This window comes from Chiloscyllium punctatum, chromosome 11 (assembly GCF_047496795.1).
Source record: "Chiloscyllium punctatum isolate Juve2018m chromosome 11, sChiPun1.3, whole genome shotgun sequence".
Lineage (NCBI taxonomy): Eukaryota > Metazoa > Chordata > Chondrichthyes > Orectolobiformes > Hemiscylliidae > Chiloscyllium > Chiloscyllium punctatum.
Window position 1 is genome coordinate 13,583,324 of NC_092749.1, and position 27,566 is coordinate 13,610,889.

The window sequence follows — 27,566 nt, forward strand, 5'->3', positions numbered from 1 at the left end:
AGCATGGCTAATTCATCTTTGGAGTGTGGGAATGAGGCAAAGGAAACCTGCACAGACACAGGGAGAATGTGCAAGCTCCACACAGAAAGTTGCCTGAGGCTGGGATTGAACCTGGGTCCCTAGCATTGTAAGGTCACAGTGCTAACCACTGAGCCACCATGCCATCCAATAACTTTACAGTCATTCCTTCTGGTTAGGCCCTTAAAGTGGTCTTAGTTACTGAATTCAGGGTGGAACTTGAACGCTCAATGTCTTTATTGTAACCATAGGATCCAGATATCTTTGAATCAACCTGTCCAGAGACATTATTACACACCTCTGGAGCATGTGGGAATTGAACCTGGAGCCTGCATGGCTTAGAGAGAGGGACATTGCAACTTTCCTCAAAGAGTCCATCACTCTAAGATCTGCCCTTACTAAAATTATCAGTGTTGGTGTGAAGAGTGAGTTAAACAGCATGTGGAAGTCTTAAAAACATTGGGTTTCAAGCTGAAAAAAGCATTCAGTATCATCACTAGTGTTGCATTCTGCAGATGTCTGGGAAAAGAGATGAAATGAGGGTCAGAACTTTTGTAACATATTAAGACACAGGATGGTCAGAATGAGCTGGATGAACAGAATGGCAAAGGAATGGAATGGAGTGAGAGTTGATGTTCAGGAATCAAAAGGATGGCTAAGTACAGTTGGACAGAGAAAGATGGTAAAGTTCAGAAACTGGAAAGAAAGATTGAATAGCCTCCTCCTGGCAATAACTAAAGGAGAAATTGAGGGTAAAAGCAGAAGAGATACAGGAAAAGTCATTTAGATGTGAACTGAGATATTTGGACAAATCAAGAATCAAAGCAAGTCAAAGCCATCGCCCCCTCTTAGGCTATGCTGAACACATGGTCATGTTGCTGTGGATAAAGGTTCCATCTGCTTGTAGCTGCTCCAGTTGGAAGACCTGCTGTCATCACATCCAGAGTAACTCGTCTGCAATCCCACTGTGACATCTGTCATCCAAATACACCAAGGTTCACGCCTCTCCCTGCTGCCCTTCGTTTTACCCTCCAGCAGAGATTTCTGGTTTTTTTCAGCTCTGATCAAATAGCCCAGATACTGATATATGCCTTCCCTGTTGTCACTTTTCAGAGCTCTTTTTGATCTTGCATTTTCCAGCACCTCTTCATTTGTCTGACAGACTGTACGTGAAACTTTTAGCCTATGTCTTAGCATCCATTTTTCAACAGCTTTTCTTCTCCTATTGATGATTGTTTATTGCCCAGACTTCTGAGGCAGCGAGGAAATGAAGGAATTTTTGAGTATTTTCTTTGTTACGGGATTCAGGTTTTTTTTGTCATCAACATATCCTTCATCTTCATAAAATAACTCCTGACTATCTCTGTCCTCCTGAAAGCTTCAGCATCATACCTTCCAATTTCTGTTATCATTTGTCCCTATCTCCTTGTTCCAGTGGGATGCCATCCACTTCAATCTTGACTCTAGTTGTTTGTGTTCTATTTTTTCCAACAATTATTACGAAATGACTGCACAGAGGCTGGTATCCCATCATTAAGTCACCCGTTACTTACATGGTGAGTGTGTGGTGCTGGGAAAGCACAGCAGATAAGGCAGCATGTATGTAGTAAATGGGCTGTGGCCAGCCAGCTCATAGTCAATCCCTGAAATGCGGAGGTTCGGAGTCTCTTGTTTATATCTCACTCAGGGCTCCCTGATTAGCCCCCAAGTTAACAATCCAATCAAGGACCTCATAGTCAATAAGATCCACCTAGTTCCAATCACTATGTATTAGTTTTGATGCTTTGCTGTTCATGCTCAATTCCTATTTTAAACTATTAGAATTTACTTAAACTATTAGAATTTTCTTTTAGCAGAGCCCCTTCTGACAGCAAGTTTTGTGGTGTTGTTGGTGTACGGTAAGTTTGTTACATTCCCGCCTCTAATATTTTAGCCCAGCGGTTTATCTAATTCTCTGAACATTTGTTCTGTGTACAGATTTGGAATAGTTTTGGTGACAGTGCTCCTCTCTCCACTGGAAACATTGTTCCTCTTCTTGCTGCGGATGAATCCCATATCTTTACTTTCAACGTCACACTTTGGTGAAAGAACAAAGTGTCTCTGGGTCTCTGGCGCTGTGAGGCAGTAGTACTAACCACTGTGCCACTGTGCTGCCCACTTTCCAGATGTTCTTAGGTTAGTCATTCCATCACTTGTTCCTACCTCAGGTTGAAATTCAGACTGCGTTTCATCAATCTCTGCATGAAAAATGTTATTGTTTCTTTCTATTCTGATTTTCAAAACCATTTTAAATAGGTGACTCCTTAATCTTCTTTTCCTAAGATGATTGCACTGCAATGCTTCAGTTTCCTAACATAACTTAATGAATAAAGAGGTCTGAATTCACTTGGAGTATATCCTTTGGTATATACTTGATCATAAATTTCTGTAATCACTTCAAATTCTGTTCCTCCACAGGCATTTATCATTACTTCATCTATGCCTGGAGTTTTTCCTGTTCTCATCAATTTCAAAGCATTCTTTAAACTCTGATATTGTGCGGTTTCATCTATTGTTTATTTCAATATCTTGAAGCCTCCCTGGATTTGGATCATCAGACAGTTCACTCATATATTCTGTCCACTCTTCTGTTACTGCATCTCTGTCAAATAATATTTTATGATTTTTTTTTGTCAGTTCAGCATTTAGTACCTGTTGGTGGCTTAGTGGTTAGCAGTGCTGCCTTACAGTGCCAGGGACCCGAGTTCGATTCCCACCTTGGGCGACAGTCTGTGTGGACTTTGCACATTCTCCCCAAATCTGCATGTGTTCCCTCCGGGTGCTCTGGTTTCCTCCCACAATCTAAAGATGTGCAGGCCAGGTGAATTGACCATGATAAATTGCCAAAGTGTTAGGTGCATTAGTCAGGGATAAGTATAAGGTAGGGGAATGGGCAGGATGGGTTATTCTTCGGAGAGTCGGTGTGGACTTGTCGGGCCCAATACCCTGTTTCCTCACTGTAGGTAATCTAATCTAATCAAAAAAAAAGGAAGATACGATAAGCCCCTTTGAAGCTGCTGATAGGCTTGAGTGTATTTAACAAAGTAGCAAGCTGCAGTAAAATGGGTTAGAAAAGGAAAAATTGGGGGGTGGGAGTGAAGGACCCTTGCATTGCCCCTTCTCCATGGTCTTTGCTCCACCAAACCACTTCAGTGGGCACAATAAGAAGGAACAATCAAATCATAAAAATTAGTGAGCAGGTCCATTGGAACTTGTGGTTCATTCCAGTTCCTGCACTTTTTGCTGTTCTGGATTTTAATCAGTCTTGCCTTTTTCCATTCTTTGGGTTGCAGTATTGCATTCCCTTTGTGCAGACACTCACTGCATCAGTCCTCATCACTTACACCCCTTAGTCTGTGGATCTTTTCACCCACTCTACAACTTTGAGTGTCTACTGCTCACTGACTGAGATTTAGTTCCTATGTGGGACAATGGCCAGCAAGACTCCACCATTTGCCTGAGTCCATCCCAATCTCTTTTGCTCCATGCCAGTAGTGTCCCACCTTTGAAGGTCTTCCTTAATTGTACTTTGCCAAATTTCCTTTGGCTGGCCCATCTTTCCCACCTGATGGTAAATATTCTATCACCACTCTGGTACAGTGGATCTCTGAGGGGTAAATAGGTGACATGCCAGTCTTAGTCTCTCTGTCTCCCATATGCTCTATAAGTGTCTGACCAGTCCCACATTTACTTCTTCAATGGTGCTTTTGTCTCATTGCGCAGTGATGCCCAGGGTCTTTGTCAGCAACGCTGGTGGAAGTCATCCAACTAATGCCACCCTTTTGATGTTCTTTTCCATGCCCTGTAGTTGGTGCGACAATCAACATGTTGAACCTCAGCTTCATGTCTCAATCATTGATGTTGCATCCCCATATCGTGCAGAGTTGCAGGAAGACAGATGGTGCTCTACTGATTCTTGATCCTGGGGATGCTGGTGAGGGGCAGAAGTGATTGAGATCCTCAATGCTCAGTGGCCTGATGAAGATAGGGAGCACCACATTGCTGAACAGTGATTATCTTCCCACAGCCATACTCTTCAAAATGAATGATGAGGGCATCAGGAACAGGAGGCTGCCTTTCAGTCTCTTTTCCAACACTGTTTTCGATCATATTGTAGCTCTATTTTCTCACCTTTACTCTGAGTTGCCTTGGTATGTGTCCTAAAAAATCTAATTTCCTCTGTCATAACTAACCTTGTAACTGAAGAAACTGTCCCTAGGTATTGTTGTACCTAAGATGGTTCTGTAAGTGGTGACTTATAAACTTTTCACTGTACTCATTTGAGTACATGTGACAATAAAGTTAATTCAATTCAATTCAATTCAATTCAATTGACTGATTTTCAGGAGGAGAATTCCAAATTTTCACGACCTTGTGTGTGAGGAAGTGCTTCCTGAGTTTGCTTCCAGGCCTGACTGTAAAATTGTGCAGTCCACCCATTACTTCTGATGTTCCCCCACTGGAGGCAATATCTTTTCCTTAAAACTACCCTGTCAAATCTTGTCAACATTTTAAGTACCTTCGATAAATCGCCCCACTGCTAGCTCTTCAATCAAGGGATTTCAGGATTATAAATGGTGAACATGGAAGAGTTATTGTTGTTATGATTCCCTCATAAAATTGTTGTGTCCCAACTCTAAAAATTCCTCAGCACATAAATCACGAGTGTCACCTCGTATCACTTGTGCTCTGTCATTGTGTGTTGGATGGATATATCCCATTTATCAGCACTGAGAGCTGCACAGAGATTTTAGTCTCTGTCTGTACCAGCAGATTTGAGCACCTGCTCAGTTGGCAACTAGGTTCCTCCTTATGAATAATCATAGGTGTACCAACAGATGTGTCCAACGCCCCAAAGTGCCAGCATATTGCACTGTCACAAAGTGAAACGTCATACTTGCTAAGCACAGCACGGCAGTAAGGAGTTAGTCTCCCCCCCCACACTGATGCTTCACTCAGTTTGTGTACTGCAACTCAGCCAATTTTGTGGAAGGCAGGGCTGTCAGTCCTGCCTCGTGACTGATTGAGCATTTTGTCACCTTGCAGACGCCCATTTTGTGTTTGTTCAGGAACCATCTGTTTGTCAAGCAGGGCTGGCTTCGAGTTTTTGTTTTGCAAATTGCTTTGCTGTTCTCCCAAGAGAAATTGCTGAGCATTTCTGAGGTACAGTCAGACAGCTGTCTTCCTTCTGTCACTTGCCCTGATAGCTTTCACATCAGCCAAGCTCCTTCTGACTGATATTCCTGATGTTACGTGCCATTTAGAACACAGGACCAGGCCACTCTAGCTAATCGTTCCCATGGTATTTCTTCTCCACCAGCACCTCCACTCATTCCTCTTTATCACACTCAATCTTTCCACTCCTCTTCCCTTCCTGTGCTTAATCCACTTCTCCGCCATGTTCAGCTCAATCACTCCCTGCGGCAGAGAGTTCCACATTCTACCCATTCCCTGCATTAACCAAGTTCCTCCTTAGTCCCCTATTGGATTTGTTAGTGACTGTCTTATTTTATAATGTGAGGTCTTGTGGCACAATGGGTAATGTCCATCCGGCTCCAGGTTCAAGACCCAATCCAGCACTTGATGGCCCAGGAACGCGCCTCCATAATAGGCCATAAGGAAGACATGGTGGCTCAGTGGTTAGCCCTGCTGCCTCATAGCGCCAGAGACCCAGGTTCAATTCCACCCTCGGGTGACTGTGTGGAATTTGCACATTCTCCCAGTGTTTGCGTGGGTGCCCTCTGGTTTCCTTCTACAATCCAAAGATGTGCAGGTGAGGTGTATTTGCTATGTTAAATTGCCCACAGTGATGTGCAGGTGAGTTGGATTAGCCATAGGAAATTCAGGGTCACAGAGATAGGGGTTTGGGTGGGATTCCCTGTGAAGGGTTGGTGTTTCTTGTAGGAATGAATGGCCTGCTTCTACACTGTAGGAACTCTATGATAATGGGTGGCACGGTGGCACAGTGGTTAGCACTGTTGCCTCACAGTGCCAGAGACCCGTGTTCAATTCCTGCCTCAGGTGACTGACTGTGTGGAGTTTGAACATTCTCCCCGTGTCTGCATGGGTTTCCTCCGGGTGCTCTGGTTTCCTCCCATAGTCCAACAATGTGCAGGTGTGGTGGATTGGCCATGCTAAATTGCCTGTAGTGTTAGGTGAAGGGGTAAATGTAGGGGAATGGGTCTGTGTGGGTTGCGCTTCGGCGGGTCGGTGTGGACTTATTGAGCCGAAGGGCCTGTTTCCACACTGTAAGTAATCTAATGTACCCAAACATGTTGACCAACCACCTATTGATCCTTCTGATGGCAGGTGGTAAAAGCAAGCAAGTCTTGAGGGGATCTGGTGGTAAAGTGGTAATGTTATTGGACTATTAATCAAGAACAATGTTCCTGTCTGGGGCCATGGTTTCATTTCCTACCATGATATGAAGGTGATGTTCGAATTCAATGAAAATCTGGAAATAAAGTTAGACTAAGGGCTACCATTTAAAAAAAAGTCTGGCTCACTAATGTCGTCACATGATTTTAGACCCATAGCAGTGTGATCAACTGTAATGGAAAATTAAGGATGGGACACCAGCCTAACCAGTGACATCTGCATTGAGGAATGAGATGTAACAAGAACAGAAATTGCTGGAGAAACACAACAGGTCTGGCAGCATCTGTGGAGAGAAAACAGAGTCAATGTTTCAGGTTACGGGGCCCTTTTTCAGAATGGATGATGAGAAATAAAGTAGGGGTTGGGTAAAAGGAAAGAAATATGGATTATTGCTCCACTCACGCCTCAAGCCATAGTTTACGGCTCGTGACCTGTCTCAGGTAAAATCCAACTCTGGAAACAGCAATTACTGTGCGGTCTGCCTGCCTAATATACGACTAGGACAAAGCAGTTGTTTGGAAATTTCTCCCTCAGGCAGAAAGTCTCCTCAGCATCCATTTTTAAAAATTAATGCATCATTTCAAAGATTTTGTTAGATTATGCAACAGCCCTCCTTATTCAAGTGCTCAAGCTCTTTAATCTTTCAAAAATGAAACCTCTCAATTCTAGTGTCCATTTGACCCTAAGATTATATGATATTGGAACAGATGTAGGCCATTCAGCCCATTCAGTCTGCTCTGCTAGTCAATCAGATCATGACTGATCTGTTAATCCTCAACTCCACTTTTGAGCCTTTTTCCCATTACTCTTCATCCCCTCATGGATTAAAAATCTAACTCAGTCTCGGATATACTCAATGAGCCAGACTCGACAGCCCTCTACCATAAAGAATTCCAAACTCTGACAGAAGAAATTCCATCTCATCTCTGTCTTAAATGGCTGACTCCTTATTCTGTAATTATACCCTTTTGGCCCCTAACCCTTTCAGAAGGGGCAGCAATCGCTATGCACCTACCCTCTCACATTCTCTAAAAAACAAATATATGTCAATATATTTTAATAAATCCTTTATGCAATTTCACCAGTACTTTAAATGAAGAACAGAATTGTTTCCAATACTCCAAGATAACACAGTTTCACAATATTCTATTAGTCCAACATAACCCTCTCTTTTTGTTTTATTTCAGTTCTAATCCTCTCAATTTAAAATCCATTTTAGTTTGCAATGTTTATGCCCTTGCTAAGCTGTTTGTAAATCTGTTGTCTTGTCAATCTATAAAAGTTGGAGCTTTGGTCAATCACTTTTTCCTGAATTTGCCTGTAAGAGAGGTGGATAACAACATAGTCAAGATTGCTGGAAATACTCATGAAGGTCAGGCCACATTGACAGAGGGAGAAATAAATTAAAATATTTCTGGCTCTGATGGTGAACGTTGGTGTTGTGCCTCATTTGATGCTGCTTGACCTAACACATTTGTCCAGCTTTTTATTGTTTCTTAAAGATTTTCAGCATCTGCAGTGGTTCAGTTTTAAAACTGGGAAGTTCTGATAATTCTGTTCTAATAGATTGTGTGTGTGTGTGTGTGTGTATGCGCCTGTGTGTGTTTCTGTGTGTATGTGTATGCACATGTGCATGTCTGTATGTGCCTGTGTGTGTCACTGTGTCTTTCTGTGTGTATATGTGCACGTGTGTATATATGTGCACATATTTGTGTTTGTGCACCTATTTGGATGTGTGTACCATTGTGTATGTGTGTGTTAATCAGTGTGTGTGCATGCTTGTTTTCATAGAGGGTAGCTTCATAGATTTTCCCTATTTATTCCCTTTGTCAATAAGCTTTACCCCTTTGTTTAAGTATTTTTGTAAAACAAACTCTTATTTGTTAATGACAGAAACCTGGCTGATTTGTTAATGAAATTAAACTAAGTACCATCTGGTCATTATATAATTAACAATATCACTGCCCTTTGTTAATTGATATTTTGTTGTGGGCAAGCATGGAGGCTGAAATCAGCCCTCCAACCTTGGCTATAATGAAAATAAAGATTCTCCTGACAGCGAGGAGTTAACTATCTGCCTACAGAGGTTATTCCAGGTCTCCAGCTAGAAGATAAACAATTTAATTCATGGCACCTTTCAACCACTTTCTCAGTTGGCTCTCAAAAGCGATGGCTTGTTGTAAATTCCAGGGGTAAAATAGATGGGTAACATACAGAAAGGCTGCCCCATGCTAGGAGGCCTGAAGCATTTGAGGCCCCATTATGGGACAACACAATTTGTCTGGCAAAGAGGATGTGGATGGTGACCGTTCAGACAAGAAAGCAGGGACAATCGCAGACCCTTCAATTGTTATACAATCAGAGGAGTATTCTTATAATCCATACAAAACCTTATCTATCCAGGGTTTTGAGACCACATCAATCTTTAGCCCTGACCAGTCTGGTGAACAGTGGATGGCGAGAGATTATAAATCAGATGAACAACTTCAAAACATCTGTTGCCCTTTTCTGGTCAGGCCTAAATGTGATTCCTTTCATCCACAATTTTCCACATACTTTATTCACTGTTTGGATGTGGGTACCATTGTCAAGGCCAGTTTATTTTGCCCAACTAGAGTTGCCGCTTGAGGATTTTCATCTTGAACCACTGCACTCCATGTAGTTGACCTACACTCACCGTGCTGTTGAGTGAGGAGTTTTTTAAGTTCAGTATTTGTGGGATGTGGGCATGGTTAGCTGGGCCAGTGATTATTTCCTGTCCCTAGTTGCCCCTTGGGAAGGTGGTGGTGGTGGTGAGCTGCCTTTTTGAACCCCTGCAGTCCACCTGCTGTGGGTTGTGCCACAATGCGATTCGGGAGGAAAGTCCAGGATTTTGACTCAGCAGCTGTGAAGAAATGACGATATATTTCTAAGTCTGCATGGTGAGTGGCTTGGAGGGGAACTTGAAGCTGGTGGTGTTCCCATATCTGATGCCCTTATCCTTTTAGATGGAAGTGGTCATGGGTTGGAAGGTGCTGTCTAAGGATCTTTGGTGAATTTCTGCAGTGCGTCTTATAGATAGTAGGTCAAAACAATGACTGCAGATGCAGAAACTAGATTCTGGATTAGAGTGTTGCTGGAAAAGCACAGCAGTTCAGACAGCATCCAAGGAGCAGGAAAATCGACGTTTCGGGCAAAAGCCCTTCATCAGGAATACAGCCTGTATTCCTGATGAAGGGGCTTTTGCCCAAAACATCTTATAGATAGTACACACTGCTGCTACTGAGCATCGGTGGTGGAGGGAGAGGATGTTTATGGATGTGGTGCCAATCAAGTGGGCTGCTTTGTCCTGGATGGTGTCAAGCTTCCTGAATATAATTGGGGCTTCACTCAACCAGGCAAGTGGAGAGTATTCCATGACACAAGGAGTGCAGATTTTGACCCAAGGATAATGATGAAATGGATGATCCAGGATTTGGAGAGGTGCTTAGAAGTCGCTATGTCTGAACTTTGGTCTTCCAGGTGCTGGAAATGGTAGTTTCGAAGGTGCAATTGAAGGAGCCTTGGAGGGTGGGTTGCTACATTAACATTATAGATGGTACACGCTGCATTGAGGTTTATAAAATCATGAGGGGCATGGATAGGTTAAGTAGACAAAGTCTCTTCCCTGGGGTGGGGGAGTCCAGAACTAGAGGGCATAAGTTTAGGATGAGAGGGGAAAAATATAAAAAAGACCTAAGGGGCTGAGAATAGTACATGTACGGAATGATCTGCCAGAGGAAGTGGTGAAGGCTGGTGCAATTGCAACATTTAACAGGCATCTGGATGGGTATATGAATAGGAAGGGTTTGGAGGGATATGGGCCGGGTGTTGGCAGGTGGGACTAGATTGGTTGGGATATCTGGTCGGCATGGACGAGTTGGACCGAAGGGTCTGTTCCCATGCTGTACATCTCTATGACTCAATGAATCTACTGTGTGCCTTTGTTGAATGGAGAGAATGTTCAGCTAATGGCTGAAATGCCAATGCAGTTGAATGACTTTACCTGCATTAGCAATCGTTTACTGAAGCTGGATCAAGTGAAGATTGTTTCTGGGTATGCCACATCACAGACCAAGACCTATGCCCCAGCCCCAAGCTTAAAAATGTTTTAAAAATCAAAATAATGTCGAAATAAAGCACCTCAAGACTGCCCCACCATTGCACAGACTGTGATCAATTTTTATCCTTAATTCCACTTTTCTGCCACATTCCCTTTGATTCTGAGAATCTGTTGAGTTTTTTGAAAAAGTAATGAAGAGGATTGATGAGGGCAGAGCAGTGGGCATGATCCATAGGGACTTCAGTAAGGCATTCAACAAGGTTCCTCATGGTAGACTGGTTAACAAGGTTAGATCTCATGGAATACAGGGAGAACCAACCATTTGCATACAGAACTGGCTCAAAGGTAGAAGACTGGTGGTGGTGGAGGGTTGTTTTTCAGACTGGAGGCCTGTGACCAGTGGTGTGCCACAAGGATCAATGCTGGGTCCACTGCTTTTTGTCATTTATATAAATGATTTGGGTGTGTACATAGGATGTATCGTTAGTAAGTTTGCTGATGACACCAAAATTGGAGGTGTCATGGACAGCAGAATCTTGATCAGATGGGCCAATGGGCTGAGGAGTGGCAGATGGAGTTTAAATTAGATAAATGTGAGGTGCTGCATTTTTGAAAGGCAAATCAGAACAGGACTTATACACTTAATGGTAAGGTCCTAGGGAGTGTTACTGAACAAAGAGATCTTGGAGTACAGGCTTATAGTTCCTTAAAAGTGGAGTCACAGGGAGATAGGATAGTGAAGAAAGTGTTTGGTATGCTTTTCTTTATTGGTCAGAGCATGGAGTATAGGAGATGGGAGGTCATGTCGCAGCTGTACAGGACATTGGTGAGGCCACTTTTGGAATATTGCATGCAATTCTGGTCTCCTTCCTATTGGAAGGATGTTGTGAAATGTAAAAGGGTTCAGAAAAGATTTACAAGGATGTTGCCAGGGTTGGAGGATTTGAGCTATAGGGAGAGGTTAAATAGGCTGGGGCTGTTTTCCCAGAGAGTTGGAGGCTGAGGGGTGCCCTTGTAGAGGTTTATAAAGTCATGAGGGGCATGGATAGGATAAGTAGAGAAAGTTTTTTCCCTGGAGTGGGGGAGTCCAGAACTAGAGGATGTAGGTTTAAGGTGAGGGGGTAAGATATAAAAGGGACTTAAGAGGCAACTTTTTCACACTGAGGGTGGTGCGTGGATAGAATGAGCTACCAGAGGAAGTGGTGGAGTCTGGTAGGGTTACAACATTTAAAAAGCATCTGGATGGGTACATGAATAGGAAGGATTTAGAGGGAAATGGACCAGTTACTGGCAAATAGGGCTAAATTAGTTTAGGATATCTGGTAGGCAGGGACGAGTTGGACTGAAGGGCCTGCTTCTGTGCTGTACATCTCTATGACTCTTTTCATCTCAATCTTGAATATAGTCAATAACTGAACATCCATGACTCAATGGAATGGGGAATCCCAATGATGCACATCACCCAAGTGAAAAGGTTTCTCCTCATCTCACTCTCAACTAGACAACCATTTTTAAGGTGAGAGGAGAGAGATTTAAAAAAGACATGGGGGCAATTTTTTTACTCAGAAATGAACGTCCAGAGGAAGTGGTGAATGTGAGTGCAGGTACAAGATTTAAAAGACTTTTGGATAAGTATGTGAATAGGAAAGGTTTGCAAGGATAAGGGCCAAGAGCAGGCAGGTGGGACTAGTTTAGTTTGGGATTATGTTTGGTATGGACTGGTTGGACTGAGGGTCTGTTTCTTTGCTGTGAACTCTGTGACTCTTTTTGTCCTTGAGACTGTGGTCTCTTATACAGGGGATTATTATAAACACTCAAGATAAAAATTTGCATCTAAAATTGAATTTCAACCTGAATATTGCTGTCGCTGCTTGCTTGCGTTGAAGAGAGTGGTGAGCCTGCGGAATTCTCTACAACAGAAAGTGGTTGAGGCAAAAACAAGAAGGAAATGCATTGGACAGGCAGTCCCCAGGTTGCAAACAGATTCTGTTTTGGAGTCCGTTCACAAGTTGATTCGCACAAGTCAAAACACAATGCAGGACAATATAAAGTAACTGCTCATAAATACAAGAACTAGTTACATGTCAGATCTTTAAAATTACACTCCCCTATGGTTTAAATTCATAACAACAAGCCTTTGTAAATTGGGGGCTTAGAGCTAAAGGGATCAAAGGGTATGGGGAGAAAGCAGGGTGCTGAGTTAGATTATCAACCATGATCATATTGCATGGTGGAGCAGACTCAGAGGGCTGAATGAAGATTAGAGTGGTGCTGGAAAAGCATAACAGGTCAGGCAGCATCCGAGGAACAAGAAAATCGATGTTTCGGGCAAAAGCCCTTCATCAGAAAGGAGGAATGGCAGAGGAGATGACCTGGGGGTTGCAGTGAGAGAGACACCCACTGAGATCTTTGTAGAGAGAGGAGGAGAACTTCCTCAAGGTAGGCATCCTTGCAAGAGGATTCACAGTAAGGTTAAAATCAACTCGGCGAAAGTGAAGACTGCAGATGCTGGAGATCAGAGTCAGAATTAGAGTGGTGCTGGAAAAGCATAACAGGTCAGGCGGCATCCGAGGAGCAGGAAAATCGACATTTCGGGCAGGAGCCCTTTCGATTTTCCTGCTTCTCGGATGCTGCCTGACCTGCTGTGCTTTTCCAGCACCACTCTAATGCTGACTCTGATCTCCAGCATTTGCAGTGCCCACTTTTGCCTCAAAGGGCTGAATGGCCTTACCCTGCTCCTATTTTCTATATTTCTCAGTAAGTTTCGTTTCTACTGAAAAAAAAAGGCTGTGGATGCTGGAAATCAGAAACATAGACAAAACTTACTGGAGAAGCTCAACAAGTCTAGCAGCATCTGTGGAGAGAAAGCAGAGTTAATGTTTCAGGTCTAAGTGACTCTTTACCCAGTGATGCTTTGTTTCATAGAGTCATAGAGCACTGAAACAGACGCTTCAGTCCAACCAGTCCATGCCGAACATAATCCCAAACTAAACTAGTCCCACCTGCCTGCTCCTGGTCCATATCCCTCCAAACCTTTTCTGTTCATGTACTTATCCAAATGTCTTTTAAATGTTGTAAATGAGCCCACATTCACCCCTCAGGAAGTTCATTTCACACACAAACTACCATTTCTATAAAAATTTACCCCTCGTGTCTTTATTAAATTTCTCTCGTCTCACCTTAGAAATGTGCCCCCGAGTCTTGAAACCCTAGGGAAAACACGACCACCATTATTCCTATCCATACCCTTCATTATATTATAAACCTCTGTAAGGTTGCCTCCTATGTTCCTGTGAAATGTTTATGTTCATTAGGCTAGGTTTGGGAAATGGAATTTGTTCCAGTTGAGCACCTGGTGTTAGTATTAAGCTCTCTAGATCTGGGACAGAGTAGATCTCCCTCTGGAGGTAAAAACAATGACTGCAGATGCTGGAAACCAGATTCTGGATTAGTGGTGCTGGAAGAGCACAGCAGTTCAGGCAGCATCCAAGTAGCTTCGAAATCGACGTTTCGGGCAAAAGCCCTTCATCAGGAATCAATCTCCCTCTGCACCACCCTAAGTCTGACATCAGTACAGCCCAGAATTTACAGATCAAATAATGCTGCGCGTACTGCTATTGTATCATACAAAAAAACAATTTCACAGCGAGAAACAGCATGAGTTGCAAACTGCTACAAATTGCTGGACAATTTGTACCACTATGCCATTAGCCCAACAAGAAATGAAGCTCAATTCTTAACCTCTCCATCAGGTTCGGGCAATTACTGCATTTGTCCTGTGGATATCCATTAACTTTGTGGCTGGTATTCAATGGCACAAAGATCTTTTAACAATGAATTACTTATCCCTGCAAATGTCACTCAACCTCTCTGATGCAGAAAGTAACCATCTGAAATTGTACCACCTCATTCAGGTGTAAATTGATCTGAGAAATTTTGTACATTTGTAATTTACTATATTTTTCTTTTTTTCTGTCACTTGCTTCAATCATTTATTCCCCTTGCTTTATTGCTCTTTCTGTAATTAGCTTGAACGTAATTAACTTTCCTTCTCCATTATTCCTGTTCTTACTTACTCTTTAAATCTTAATGGGTGAACAAGCTGGAGTATTAGTCAGAGTGTGGTGCTGGAAAAGCACAGCAGGTCAGGCTGCATCCGAGGAGCAGGAGAATTGATGTTTCCAGAATAAGCTCTTCATCATCCTGAGGAAGGCTTGTACTCAAAACATCGATTCTCCTGTTCCTCGGATGCTGCCTAACTGACTGTGCTTTTCCAGCACTACACTCCCGACTCTGATCTCCAGCATCTGCAGCCCTCACTTTCTCCAAGAATAAGAGCCTACTCAATCACCAAATGCCCTGATGCCTCATTGTCCCCATTATCAGTTCATTCTTCCAGCAATGGATGGTGCAAAAAAATCAAGGCTTTTGAGGTGAAAGATATGGGTAAATTCGAGAAAAGCAGCATGCCAGGAGATGTCTCAGATTCTTGGGGTCCATGTGTCATGACATGGTAACTTACTCATGTGGGCACTTACGGAATTCAATATTCCTTTGCTTTGAAGTTAATACTCTTTCAGGAATGCCAGCGGAATCACAATCACAAGCAAAAATAGAGAAATAAATTACAATGTCATAAAACAGGACTCTCAGAGGGATTCTTAATCCAAATATGCCCCCATTATCTCTCCATCTCAGAAGAGCATCCTCCATTACATTAGTATTACAACGTTCCAGCCCCAGTTGGGCAGCATGGTGGCTCAGTGGTTAGCACTGCTGCCTCACAGCATAAGAGACCCGGGTTCAATTCCAGCCATGGGCACTGTCTGTGTGGAGTTTGCACCTTCTCCCCATGTCTGCGTGGGTTTCCTCCCACAGTACAAAGATGTGCAGCTCAGCTGAATTGGCCATGCTGAAAAATTGCCCATAGTGTTAGTTGCATTAGTCAGAGGGAAATGGGTCTGGGTGGGTTACTCTTCAGGGGGTCGGTGTGGACTGGTTGGGCCAAAGGGCCTGTTTCCACACTGTAGGGAATCTAATAATCTAAGAAAAAGTACCAGCCATTGCATGGCCTCTTTGAGCGTGATTGCCAACATCATGCCACATTGTTCTTCTTTAAAGGGAGCTTTTACTTATTTATGTGGAAATTCTACCTATTAACAGCAGCATCTATTTTGAAATCGAACAATGGTAACCTCTGACTGATGCCTGGGAATAGATTACTGGCCTCAGCATACTGAATGAGTCAAACTGGTTAAGTTAGTAAAGTGTATTCAAATTGCTTGTGGCTCATCATGATCCCATGGTTAACTTGAGCTATCTTTTTCATTGTGTGGTTGGGGTGAGGGAGGAGTTGTATTAATTCTATTTGTTTTTTCTTCCCTCTGTACTCCAGAACTCCAAGGAGATATTGCTTAACTAATAGCAACTTTGTGCACAGGAGATTCTGTCCAGCCAATGATAATGCCATGATCACTGGGTGTTTGAACGTGGAGACAGCATCACCTTGACTGAGCCAGACTTTTACTACAGGCTGCCCCTGGGATGGAAGATTCCAACTGGGTGAACGTGAGGACTGCAAATGCTGGAGGTCAGACTCAAGATTAGAGTGGTGCTGGAAAAGCACAGCAGGTCAGGCAGCATCCGAGGAGCAGGGAAATCGACGTTTCGAGCAAAAGCCCTTCATCAGGGATGAGGGCTGCTGCCCGATGAAGGGCATTCCTGATGGAGGGCTCCTGCCTAAAACGTCAATTTTCCTGCTCCTTGGATGCTGCCTGACCTGCTGTGCTTTTCCAGCACCACTCTGGAAGGTTCCAATCCCACAGCCTTCGAACACAAACTGGAGTTCCATATGTGAAATGTTTCACAAACACTTTTAAAAATAAGGTTTTTCTTTGGATCACAGAGGAACGGAAAGAATCATCTGAGGTCCTTACAAACACTGTCTGATGCTGATCCCGCTGCCTTACTCCCAGTCACTAGTCCACATATGGAACTTTATTTTATTCATTCATGGGATGTGGCCATCTCTGGCGAGGCCAGCATTTATTGCCCATCCCTAATTGCCCAGAGGGCATTTAAGAGTCAACCACGTGGCACGGTGGCATAGTGGTTAGCACTGCTGCCTCACAGCGCCAGAGACCTGGGTTCAATTCCCGACTCAGGCGACTGACTATGTGGAGTTTTCACATTCTCCCTGTGTCTGTATGGGTTTCCTCCGGGTGCTCCAGTTTCCTCCCACAGTCCAAAGATGTGCAGGTTAGGTGAGTTGGTCATGCTAAATTGCCCATAGTGTTAGGTAAAGGGGTAAATGTTGGGGAATGGGTGGGTTGCGCTTCGGTGGGTCGGTGTGGACTTGTTGGGCCGAAGGGCCTGTTTCCACACTGTAAGTAATCTAATCTAATCTAATCTAAACACGTTGCTGTGGGTCTGGAGTCACATTTGGGCCAGACCAGGTAAGGATGGCAGTTTCCTTCCCTAAAGGAAATTAGTGACCAAAATGGGTTTTTCCTAACAATCAATGTGGATTCATAGTCATTATAGACACTTAAACTCAAGATATTTATTGAATCTTAATCCCACTGTCTGCCATGGTGGGATTCAAACCCAGGTCCCAGAGCATTACCTGGGTCTCAGCAATAATACCACTAGGCCATCACGTCCCTTTAATATTATGCACACACATGATCTGACTTCATTTTGTTAAGAGAATTTTATCAGTACTAATCCCAAATTCTACCCGGGTTGACACTCTTTAAACTATTTTCCTGACTGCTTAATGTAAACTGATGATTTTTTAAAATGTTGTAGTTTTTCAAAAGTGAAAAATGACTGGCAGTCTGATACTTGAGTATTTCACTCATCAGGACATAATTGCAAGAATGCCAAATGCCAAACAGAGCAACAGTGTCCACTGCATGAGAAAAAGAATGCTAATTGGTTGGAAAGTCAACTCTGACTAGTCACAGGCATTGCATGGATAATGTACCAGGGGAACTACAAATTATCATCTTCTGACAGTAGATGTCTATTTGAAGGGGAAAAGAGGTTGCTAATGTTCCCAATTCCTGATGAAAATTATAGAGTCATGCAACATAAAAAGAGGCTGGTCAGCCCATTTAATCTGTGCTGTGCTATCCAAACAGTCACACCCCTTCCCAGCCTTTTTCACATAGTCCTGAAAATGTTTCCTTTTCAAGTACATAAAGGTGTTTTCAATTGCATCTCTTAAGTTAATTGGCACATAGGAGGCATGTTGATGCTGGTGAGACCATGGCATGGATGTGGGCTGGTAGTGGGCTCATCACAGGCTGGTCAAGTTACCCAGTCTCTTGCGAAGGAGCTCAATGACGTCTGCAGTACACACCAGAAAAATGATAGCAATGAAGCTGTATATGGCACTGAGGGGTATGGTCTTCTCAAAGTGCTCAGAGACCATACACCTGGTGACGGTGAAATGCTTGTCAAGGGATGTGGCATTGCACCTGAAGATTAGATGAACCTGGAACCCAAAAAGGTGACTGAAGCTGGTGCCTTGAAGATGATCATAGACAGGACAGATGCAGGAGGTGGTGGAGGCTGGCCTCTCGAGGATCAGTGATGTGGCAAGCAGCATGGAGATGCAAACCTACTCTGAGGAATAGAACAGAGACCAGCCATAAAGCCCAAAAACACCTGGGCAAAAGATTTTAAAGAATCATTTGGTTTTTTTTTAACCAAAAACTTGTGGAGTTTTCCAGTTCCACTGCACATACAAAAACTAAGCAAAGAGAATTCAATCGATGGATATTCACAAAACTAAGTAATGACAGATATTGACACTGGCATGGGTAAGGGGAGAAAGTCAGGAACTGAGGACTGAGTTATCTGATCAGCTTTGATCATACTGAATGTGATAGTAGGCTTGAAGGGCTTACTCCAGCTTTGTTTGTGTTTAATAGAACTCTTACAGTGTGAAAGCAGGATATTCAGCCCACACAAACATTCCGAAGGCAACCCTACCCAGAGCCACCCTATACCTTTGACCACTAACCCACCTAGCCTGCACATCCCTGAACACTATGGACAACTTTAGCATGGCTAATCCACCAGGATGTACATCTTTTGATTGAGAGAGGAAACACGCGGAATGTGCAAACTCCACACAGACAGTCCCCTGAGGCCGGAATTGAACCCAGGCCCCTGGTGCTGGGAGGCAGAAGTGCTAATCACTGAATCACTCTGCCACCTCTCCTATTGGCACAATTCAAGTACTTTGAGCCATTTGTAATTACTCTAAACCAATAAAATCCACATAAATGTAATCCTGCTTAGAATTTTTCTTGAAAATTAAAGTTTTAAATTTTCAAACCCTTTTAATTGGGATTACTGTAAGCTTATGTTACTGGACCAGCAATCCAGAGAGCTGGACAAATGATCTAGAGAGATGAGTTCAAATTGCACCACAGATGCTGGGGTGCATTTCAATGCAATTGGTTAAATAAACCTGGACTAAAAGGCTAATGCTGGGAAATAGAGACCATGAAAGAAGCAGATGCCATAAAAGACTAGTTCACCAAAACCCTCTGCCCTTCCCCAGTCAAGTTTACATGTGACCCCACACCTACAATGATAAGAGTCACTTCTAACTGCTCTCTGTAACAGTTGAGTAAACCCATTCAGTTCAGTGACTGATTCACCTCTAACTCCTCAAGAGTAATTAGAGATGGCCAATAAACAAGGGCCTGGTCAACAATGCATGCTTCCCACAAGTGACTAGACCAACTGTTTTGAGAAGCAATATAAGAGTTGAGATGACAAATTAGCTCCAATCTGTGGAGACTTCCTGAGGTTGTACAGAGAAAAGAAAGACTCACATGTACATGGCCAGAGTCAGATGACACCTGCTTAAACCTATCTTTTACCTCCCACTCTACAATACTAGTCCAATAAAAAATCCCAATTACAATTTACGAAAAAATAATCACTTTTCAAAACCAATCAGAATTTATGTGCAAGATTACCGAATGAAACACAAACAAAAGAGAACAGAATACAGAATAACTTAACCTCTCCGAAAACCTAACAGATTTTCCCAACCTAATGATGCTATTCCAAATGCTTATGATAATCCCCATAAACCCTTGGCAAAAAAAGGAAAAATCCAACATAGGGTCTTGCAAGAGAGATATTGGAGAGAGGGAGGACCAGTGTGGGCTGGCTTCTTTAGTTCCAGCAGCTTCAGAACTGACTGTTTGCTAATGCCAAACCAAACCAGAGAAAAGCTGAACTGGAAGAACTGGCCATTCACCTTTCATTGTACAATGCCTTTTTTAAAACTTAAGAGCCTTTTCAAGTAGATCAAACCCAGACATTTTGGAACCTGTGTCTTTACAACCTCCTGAAAAAAAACCCAAGGACAACATAACCTTGGTAAAGGAGCATCATCATCACAATTGTGATCATCATTGAGAGAAGAGACAGGTCGGACTGTGGAAATTCCAGAGGAATTTCCCATCATCCACCACAGGAATGGTCATCGTGAGCATCCTCTTCAACCATCCCCTCCCAGGAGCTGAAAAGCTTCTCCCCGAGTATCAACGTAATTCTTTGAAAGTTGCATCACATGTAGACAGGATAGTTGAGAAGGTATTTCGCACACTTGCCTTCATTGCTCAGACCTTTGAGTAAAGGAGTTGGGACGGTACATTGAAGTGGTGCAGGACACCATGGTGAAGCCTCTTCTGGAGTACTGTGTACAGTTCCGGTTGCCCTGCTATAGGAAGGATATTATTAAATTGGAGGGGCTCAGAAAAGATTTGCCAGGATGTTGACGGGAATGAAGTGTTTAAATTATAAGGATAGGCTCGATGGGCTGGGATTTTTTTCATTGGAGCATCAAAGTTTGAGGGGTGACCTTATGAAGGTTGATAAAATCATAAGTTTTAAAAGGGGTCTGAGGGGCAACTTTTTCACACAAATGATGGTTCACAGGTGGAATGAACTGCCAGAGGAAGCGGTAGATTCAGGTATAGTTAAAACATTGGAAACAAATTTGGATAGGTACATGAATAGGAAAGATTTGAGGAGATATGAGCCAAACACAGGAAAGTGAGGCTAGTTTGGGAAACTCAGTCAGCATGTACGAATTGGACCGAATGGCCTGTTTCCATACTGTGAGACTCTCTAAAGACAAACAATGGACATGAACTAATGGGTATTGAAGGCATTTGATATGCTAGTTGTTTTTCATACTTAGACATCCTACATAGAAATTTCTGATTTAATTCAAGGGCATATTGTCACAGCATAAATATAATGGAGCAGATCCAGATACCAGTTCTGGCTGGTGGACTGGCCACAGAAAAAGTTGAACACTTTCTCTACAGCTGTAGCAGTAAGCTCCTGATCTGATATTTCTCTCTGCCCAGAAAGGGAGAGAGAAGACAGGGAGTGAGCCAGAGTTCTAAGCCCAGCCATATCCTCTCAGGAGAGAAAAAGAATCAAGAACAAAACATAGCCCAACAGAGGGATGGAAACAAAGGGTAGAGGACTATGTGGTCTCTCCCCTAATTCATTCTGTTCCAACAGTCAGCACAGGTCCACAGTGGAAGAGGGAGAGATGGCATTGAGCATTAGGGACTCTTACTGACTAGAGATCAAAATGAAGCGAAATGTTATTGAAATGGCTTGCACCCCAGAGTCTTTCAAGCTCCAGTAAAGTGATTATTCCCTTCATAATTTGAATATTTGTCTGCCCCTCGCCACCTGTAAAACTCACCACAAACCAAAAAAAAAATACAGCAAACTCTCAGTAAACCTGTGCTCACATTCATCTCACTGGGCATCACTCCTGAAAGGGGAGTTATTGGGAAGACCGAGAGTTCAGAACGCTGCTTTACTACATGTTGTGTCACCGCCAGGTAGATTGACATTGGACATGAGAGAAAGAATGGTCTCAGGCCTTTCACTTCTCAACAAGAGCTTCTTGAATACTTTGCAACTCATGAAATACTTGTATCAACAGTTCATTCATAACATCTCCGCCACCCTTAGCATTAACTTCACTGCAAATGCAGACAGTTCAGTTCCATCATATACCAACATAGCTAGGGTTCTTGTGGAACAGTGTGATAGTGCCCCTACTCCCTGAGTGAGGGAACTTGGGTTCAAGTCCCACCTGCTCCAGAGATGTGAAATAACATCACTGAACAAATATACCTACAATCACAGTCAGGCTCTCTGCCTTCATGTGAAAGTATATGGTTTCAAGTCACAGCTGACCTAGAGAATGTAATAGCAGGTCCAAAACGGCTGATTTAAAATGTAATAAAACACATCCACTGGCCTGAGTTATAGTCTGAATTTAAAACTCAGCTAAGAAAAATCATGTGTAATGAAAACCACAATCTGATAAATAACAGATCACAGCCTGCGTCTGGAGCACTCCCCAGGATCTTGGACAGAAATTCTTTGTTAATTCTCAATATTGATATCTTAGTACTATTGATATCAGTCCAGCTCCCACCCAAAACAGTTTTAGAATCAATCACCATAGACTGGGGTAACATCACTAGTGTAGGGAGTAAAATGCACACACCAACCCGAGTCCAAACGAGGAGCTGATGCCTTCCCATGTAACTCCCACACCCCTCCTCATTGCCTATTCTCAGAGCAACGTGGATAAAGCACTTGATCATCTGGCATTCACTATTCTCTCTCTAGTTCTCTCTCTCTCTCTCTCTCTCTCTCTCTGCCCAAAATGGAGATTGTTAGGTATCACACACAGACTGATCTGAGGCTGCATCCATACGGGACACAATCCCACCCCAACAGCACCTACTTTACAAGTCAATAATTGTTAGTGTCACAGAGTCATAGAGCATGGAAACACACTCTTTGGTTCAACCAGTCCATGCCGAACATAACCCCAAATTAAACTAGTCCCATTGCCTGCATTTGGCCCATATTCCTCCAAACCTTTCTTCATGTACTAATCCAAATGTACCTGCATCCATCAGTTCCTCTGGAAGTTTAATCCACACACAAACCACTCTCAGTGTAAAAACATTGCCCCCTTGTCTTTTTTAAATCTTTCTCCTCTCAACTTAAAAATACACCCCTTCTTGAAATCCACCACCGCTCCCCCCCACCACCACCCCTGCACGGGGGGAAAAAAACCTGCCATTCATCTTATTAATACCCCACATAATTTCATAAATCTCTATAAGGTCACCCATCAACCTCTATGCTCCAGTGAAAAATGTCCCAGCCTGTCCAACTTTTCCTTATTATTTTAAGCCCTCGATTCCTGGTAACATTCCGGTAACTCTTCTCTGAACCCTCTCCAGCTTCCTATAACAGGGCGACCAGAAATAAACCTCAACATTCAACCTCAATGTGCCAAGCTGCAAGTGCCACTTCCTCCAGTACTGAATTGGGCTTGTCGGCGGCAGGATCCTCAATGATGTTCGGGCACCCAACAGTGCAAATCAAACAAACCAGAAACTGTCTGTTCTCAGTTCCATGTGCTTTCTCCTCTACAGCATTCAAAAAAACCCACCAATTGCCAATTCCAAAGAAGGTTTACTGGACCTGAACCATTAACTGTTTCTCTCTCCACAGATGCTGCCAGACCTGCTGAGTTTCTCCAGTGATTCCCCATTGCCATTTCAGGAGTTCTCAGTTTTCCGGTCTGCCAACCTGTGTCAGGAGATTTATCTGCACACAAAATCCAGAAGGATCAGAAGCAGCAACATCAAATATTTACAGGAAGCTGGTGATGTAAGACCAAAGTCAACAACCTATGGTCAGAGAAAGTCCAGAGTGGAGAGTTTAATCTGAGAGTCACCACAGCTCAGGCAAGAGATAAGGTTGAGAAGGTGGCACCTTCATGATGACCTCAGCTGGTGCAAGAATTGAACCCCCACTGTTAGTATCATTAACAAGCCATCCAGCCAACTAAGCTAACCAACCAGTGGTCTAGTCACTGGCCACATGTTCCAGAAGCTCAGGCTAGAATGCTTTCGGGATATGGGTTCAAATCCCACTCAGACAGCTGACGGAATATAAGCGCAACACAATCTGGAATTAAAATATGGCCGCATTAATGGTGTGCCTGAAATGCTTGCCCTAACAACCTACCTGCTTCACAAGGTTAGAAAAGGCAATCAAATCATCCCTGATCTGGTTAGTCCAATATGTAACTCAAGGCACACAGCAATGTGGTTGTCTCTTGCTGTTCAGATAACTCTTATCCTCGCTCAGAGATGCTAATGCACTATCCTCCTACAAGTGGACTGCAGCGGTTCAAAAAGGCAGCTCATCACCACCTTCTCAAAGGCAACTACAGTCGGCCAATAAATACTGGCCCAGCCAGCGACATCCTTCGAGCAATTAAAACAAAACCCCACCCACCTGATAGCTCTACAGAAATACTGACAACCCATAAGACATTGGAGCAAAGGGCGACCGTTCAGCCCACCATTCAACAAGATCATGGCTGATCTGATAATCCTCAACTTCAGTTTTCTGCTGTTTCTCCATTGATTCCCTTAGTGACTAAAAAATGTATCTCACCCTTGAGTATACTTAATGACCCACCAGTCATTTTAATACGCTGCCCTCTCCAAGTCTGACATCCCGCATTGTGCTAACTAGGATCAATATAAAATTAATGAACAGAATCTCATCTTTCCAGACTCAATACTAAATTGAATTATTTTATTTCCTTTTTTCTTTGCTGGTTTGTTTTACCCCCCCTCACTTGTTTTCCTCTCCTTTCAGACAGTAACTATTCACAACTTGCTATTTGTGGTCCTTGAGACGCATGGCCTTTTAACTTATCACGGTCACATTCTACTAGATCTTGCATCAAACGCTTTATCAGTTAGTCATTTCCATTTGTTCTTCTTTTCATCTTGGAATATTGCCTGCAATTCTGGTCGCCCTGCTACAGGAAAGATGTTGTGTAACTTGAAAGGATCTCGAGAAAAGGTTCTCAAGGATGTTGCCAGAATTGGAGGATTTGAGCTATAGGGAGAGGCTGAATAGGCTGGAGCTGTTTTCCCTGGAGGGTTGGAGGCTGAGGGGTGATCTTATAGAGGTTTGTAAAATCATAAGGGGCATGGATAGGTTGAAGAGACAAGGTATTTTTTCCCCAGGTGTAATGACACGGGGTAAACCCACCTGCTTAATTTACAATCAGCCATACAGAAAAAAATTATCCCATGCAGTAGTCTATAAAAATCGAATGTCCAATATTTAACGTAAAAATTAACAATCTTATTTCTTAAAATACAACAGAGAATAATTAACTAACCATTATCTACAATTTCTTTCTCTAACCTATCTTTTAGCTTCCCTTCTATAATATGAGTCTGAAAAAACTCCCAATTAAAATTTACAAAACAACACTTCTAATCTCAAAACCAGGCAACTGTAGGTTCTGGTCTACAGATCTTCCTGTGTCTTCTTTTCTCCTTGTTAGGAATTTCTGCATTACAGGTTACTGATTAAAATGGGACTTTTAAGAGAGAGAGTTTTTCAAGCAGTCTCTTTCATGCTAGGACATGGCAGATCTCCTCTCAACTGTTCAATTTTCCCCCGGTCCTATATTCCAGATTGTGTCATTGGCTTTCAAGACTGTCAATACACTCAATTTAAACTTGATTGGAGTTTGATATGTTTCGGGTATAATGTAATTTAATGTGATTGGCCGAATTCAAATTTGTTTTTGTCTCCAAACAATGCACTAATCAAGTGGTTTGACCTAGAGTTACATTGTTACCATTTTTGAGGATACTTGGTGATGGGTCCGGTTGTTCTGCATTGTTCTGTCCACTGAAACTTTGTGTTCTTCAGAAAATTGGTTAACAGTGCTACTACACTGCTGAAGTTTGGAACAAACTTCCAATAGAATACAGGGAGTCCTAAGAATCGAAGCACCTCTTTCTTCGAGGTTGGTCAGGGAAATTCCTCAATGGCCTTCATCTTTGCATTCCATGGGGTCAACAATGACCAATGTTATGTCCCAAGAAAGTCACCTCTGCTTTTGTGAATTCAGTTTTATTTAAGTTTATCACCAATTTTGCTTCTTGCAGTCGTTCAAAGAGCCCTGCCAACTGTACCAAGTGATCTTTCCAGGATTTACTAAAGATCACTACATCATTAAAATAGACTGCACAGTTTGTTAACCCAGCCACAACTCTGTTCATGAGTCTTTGGAATGTGGTGGGTGCGTTCTTCATTCCAAAGGGCATCACTTTAAACTGATATAGTCCATTTGGGGTCACAAACGCAGACATATCTTTCACCGTCTCTGATAGATATACTTGCCAGTAACCATGAATTAAGTCCAACTTGGTGATGTAACTGACCTGTCCAACTTTCTCGATACAGTACTCTAATCTAGGAATTGGATATTAGTCGGATTTTGCAATGGTGTTGATCTTCCGATAATCCACTCAGACTCGTTGAGACCTGTCCGGTTTGGGAACTAAGACAGTTGGCAAACTCCACTCACTCTGGCTTGGTTTGATGATGTCCTCATCAAGCATGGCCTCCACCTCCATCTGGACCTCTCTGGCTTTGTGAGGATTAAGCCAATAGGGGTGTTGTTTTATCGGAACAGTATTCCCTACATCTACTTTATGTACAATTGCATTAGTCCTCCCCATATGATCCTTACATATGTCCTTGTACTGCAGTCGCAAAAAGTTCAACTCTGTTCTCTGCTCCTGAGACAGATAGCTTACTAATCTATCCTCAAGCACTTCTTTATTTTTTAATCTATTTTTGAGGCGCTTCAAAATCCATACCATCTGGATTTGATTCCTCATTCTGCGGGCAGTAAACTAACATCTGTTTCTCCAGTTCTTTCTCTCTGGTATAATACAGTTTCAACATGTTCACATAATATACCCGATGCCTTTTTTTTCCCTAACTGGCACTTTTCCTAAATAGCTCACCTGATTCAACTTTTTCTCTCTCTCTTTGCTCAGCCAAGAACTTTCTCTCTCCCTCCTTTTCTTCTCACTCTATCTTTCTCTTTCTCTCTCCCTTTGTTTATCTTCTAACTCCATTTCCCTCAAGTGTAATCTAAGTTTTTCTACCTCTACTGTACTTGTCTGTGTCTCTGACAGACCTAAGAGTTTGAGTAACTCCCTTACCATTTCAGCTTTACTTTTGTCCTTGGTTAAACCCAAATCTAACTTCTTTGCAAATTCTAAAAGTATGGACTTTTTCTTTCCTTCTAAACTTGCTTGGCAAATTTGAGAATCATCTTCAAATCCCAGAACCCCTTTAGCAATCTTTAGAGTCATTTCTCTCACTTTTCATTTAGTCAGCCACAAGTCACTGCAATTAAACAAATTGTCTCACCTACATTTTATTTAAAGATCTAGGACACTAACCTGCAAGTGTTTAAATCTGTTGGGATTTTTCATATCCCCAAATCTATTCAAATCTGTTGAAACCAGTTCAGATCACAGACCCGAGCCCCCAAATGATTACAGCGTGGGTTAAACCCTCCTGCTTAATTTACACTCAGTCACACAGGAAAGATTTATACCGTGCACTAATCTGTAAAGATCGAGTGGCCAAGAACTATTTAAAGTAAAAATTAACAATTTTATTTCTTAAAGTATAACAGAGAATAATTAACTAACCACTATTTACAATTTCTTTCTCTAACCTATCTTTTAGCTTCCCTTCTATAATACTATTCCGATAAAACTCCCAATTAAAATTTACAAAATAACACTTCTTACCTCAAAACCAGGCAGCTGTATGTTCTGGTCTACAGATCTTCCTGTGTCTTCTTTTCTCCTTGTTAGGAATTTATGCGTTACAGGTTACTGATCGAAAAGGGACTTTTAAGAGGGATTTTTTTCAAGCAGTCTCTTTCATGCTCCGGCATGGCAGATCTCCTCTCAACGTTCAATTTTCCCCCGGTCTTATACTGCAGAGATTGGATTGTGTCATTGGCTTTTAAGATTGCCAATATCCTCAATTCAAACTTAATTGGAGTTTGTTATGTTTCAGGTATAATTTAAATGGATGGGCCAAATTC